General features: G+C 34.2%; 1 pseudogene; it reads left to right on the top strand.

Moving 5' to 3' along the window:
- Positions 1 to 2,831: 2,831 nt before the first annotated feature.
- Positions 2,832 to 2,932, top strand: LOC137235597 (U6 spliceosomal RNA; annotated as a pseudogene).
- Positions 2,933 to 3,329: the final 397 nt, after the last annotated feature.

Raw genomic sequence — 3,329 nt, 5'->3', positions numbered from 1 at the left:
GTGACTCTAGAATGTGTTTGTACGATATGGATAGCAAATTAAAGGTATTAATGAGGGTTTTAAAAGCGAGTGGCGATTAGATTTATATGTGAAGGCGTTCTCGCGATATCGACCAAAATGTGGACCAGGTGATCCAGAAAATCATCTGTCGGGTAATGCTAATTTATTTATATATGCAATACCACTAACAGTATTCCTGCCAAGATTCCAAGGGCTGTTGATTTCGCCTTTTAGAACTTTTTCATTTTCTTCTACTTAATATGGTAGGTGTCACACCCATTTTACAAAGCATTTTCCAAAGTTATATTTTGCGTCAATAAACCAATCCAGTTACCATGTTTCATCGTTTTTTCGTATTTGGTATAGAATTATGGCATTTTTTCATTTTTCGCAATTTTCGATATCGATAAAGTGGGCGTGGCTATGGTCGGATTTCGGCCATTTTTTATACCAAGATAAAGTGAGTTCAGATAAGTATGTGGGCTAAGTTTAGAAAAGATATATCTGTTTTTGCTCAAGTTATTGTGTTAACGGCCGAGCGGTAGGACAGACGGTGGACTGTGTATAAAAACTGGGCGTCGCTTCCACCGATTTCGCACATTTTTACAGAGAACAGTTACCGTCATAGAATCTATGCCCCTACCAAATTTGAGAAGGATTGGTAAATGTTTGTTCGACTTATGGCATTAAAACTATTCTAGACAAACTAAATGAAAATGGGCGGAGCCCCGCCCGTTTTGAAATTTTCTTTTATTTTTGTATTTTGTTGCATCATATCATTACTGGAGTTGAATTTTGACTTAATTTACTTATATACAGTAAAGATATTAAATTTTTTGTTAAAATTTGAATTTAAAAAATTTTTTTTAAAAAGTGGGCGTGTTCTTCATCCAATTTTGCAAATTTTTTTTAACACATATATAGTAATAGTAGTAACGTTCCTGCCAAATTTGATCATGATATCTTCAACGACTGCCAAATTACAGCTTGCAAAACTTTTAAATTACCTTCTTGTAAAAGTGGGCGGTGCCACGCCCATTGTCCAAAATCGTACTAATTTTCTATTCTGCGTCATAACGTCAACCCATCTACCATCATCGCTTTAACCGCCTTTGGCAATGAATTATCGCATTTTTTCGGTTTTTCGAAATTTTCGATATCGAAAAAGTGGGCGTGGTTATAGTCCGATATCGTTCATTTTAAATAGCGATCTGAGATGAGTGCCCAGGAATCTACATACCAAATTTCATCAAGATACCTCAAAATTTACTCAAGTTATCGTGTTAACGGACAGACGGACGGACGGACGGACGGACATGGCTCAATCAAGTTTTTTTTTCGATACTGATGATTTTGATATATGGAAGTCTATATCTATTTCGATTCCTTTATACCTGTACAACCAACCGTTATGCAGTCAAAGTTAATATACTCTGTGAGCTCTGCTCAACTGAGTATAATAAATGTAAGGCGCGATAACCTCCGAAGAGATCTAAGGCCGAGCTTCTCTTCCAATTTGCGTCGTGCTCCTCTTGATTTTCCCTACAAATTGGCCGACTCCGAACGGCATCTGCAAGGCAGATGAGTTTTCACTGAGAGCTTTTCATGGCAGAAATACACCCGGAGCGCTTGCCAAACACTGCCGAGGGACGACCCCGCTTAGAAAAATTTTCTTTAATTGAAAAACCTTATTTCTAAAATTTTTGATGTTGCTTTGCCCGGGGTTTGAACCCAGGGCATCCGGTGTGGTAGGCGGAGCACGCTACCATCACACCACGGTGGCCGCCAAAAAAACAAAAGATTAGTTATGATAAAAATATTCACTATAAGGAAATAAATATAGGAGATGAAGTGTTAGTAGAAAATGAAGCAGGGTATAAGTTAGATAGTAGATATAAAGGGCCATATAAGATAGAAAAAATCGATGAAAATAATAATTTTACTATAATACCCTATAAAGTAGAAAATACTGATAATAAAATTACTGACACTGTAATCCCATCTAGAATAGGAAATGAGGATAAGCAAAAATTTCCCAGTAAATGGAGAATAGCAATATCATAAATAATAAGAAAATAATAATACACAAAAATAGACTTAAATTAGTAGAATAAGTAAATTTTCAACCTTCAAACATAAAATACAAAAGTAGAATTAATTTATACTTAACTAAATAAAAATAGAATGCTCATGAGTTCTCCAAATGCATAAGCATTCTGAAAAAGGGAGATGTAGTGTAAACAGCCAACAATTTAATGCCAAATATTAAATCAGCTAATATGCTACCATGTGACAATAGTCTAAACGTTCATCAATACATAAAAAGGCATCTGATAATTGTTGCTGACATAGCCATTCACACGATTTAATACAGGTGAGTGTACAACACACAACCAAACCAAATTTGCATTATAGTAAATTTGCGAACGTTGCATTTCCCACAGAAGTCACAACTCAGGTGTGTAGGTACATATTTTGTATCGAGTTGTATGTAGGTATGTAAGTATGTATGCTTAAGGTAAATATGCATGTAAGTATGTATGCTTAAAGTAAATATGTATGTAAGAATATGTTTAGAATAATTTAGTATAAATAAGCTGACAATATTTGAATAAAAAGCATTCGCTCATTGATGTTAAAAACTCACAACACCAATTACTTCATTTTAATCTTTTATATGCCGCTCCTGGCTATGATTCTACTAGCTGATTATTCAGCCTAATTCATTGGTAAGGATTTTACTGGCTCATTACAGCCTAAGCCTTGTAAAAGAAAAAAAAAGAAGAGAAATGATAATTAAATTCGGGCAACAACAGTAAAAATTGCGGCAATTGGAAAACCTCAACAAAACATACATTAATACGATACAGAGAAGATCAGCATGGCCCCTGCGCAAGGATGACACCGAAATCGTGAATCGTTCAGGACTAGCAGCTAATAATTATAAGCAAAATACGTACATTAGCTTAGTTTTGGCAATTTAAAAATTATTTTTAAGCAGGAAAATATTCGGGCAACCTACCGGCTGCCTATTGACAAGCAAAAATTTAAATTTCTGCTGTAAAAACTTTTTGTTACTAATTATTAATCTAAGGGATTAGGAATAATAATTATAAAAATAAAAAACCGAATCCAGCAATGTAAACATTAGGGTGTTGAAAAAAAAAACAATTTTGTAAAACTATTGATTTAAAATTATGGAAAGACCAAGGAAAATTAAAACTTATGTAAAAGGCCCACTTGAGGACCTTAAAAATGAAATTGAAAGTGTAGATGAGGAAAAAACTCTAATTTGGTCGAAAAGTCATTGGAAAATTATTGAAATACCT

This window comes from Eurosta solidaginis, chromosome X (genome assembly GCF_040869045.1).
Source record: "Eurosta solidaginis isolate ZX-2024a chromosome X, ASM4086904v1, whole genome shotgun sequence".
Classification (NCBI taxonomy): domain Eukaryota; kingdom Metazoa; phylum Arthropoda; class Insecta; order Diptera; family Tephritidae; genus Eurosta; species Eurosta solidaginis.
Note: the sequence above shows the minus strand (reverse complement) of the source record. Positions and strands in the feature narration are given on the sequence as shown.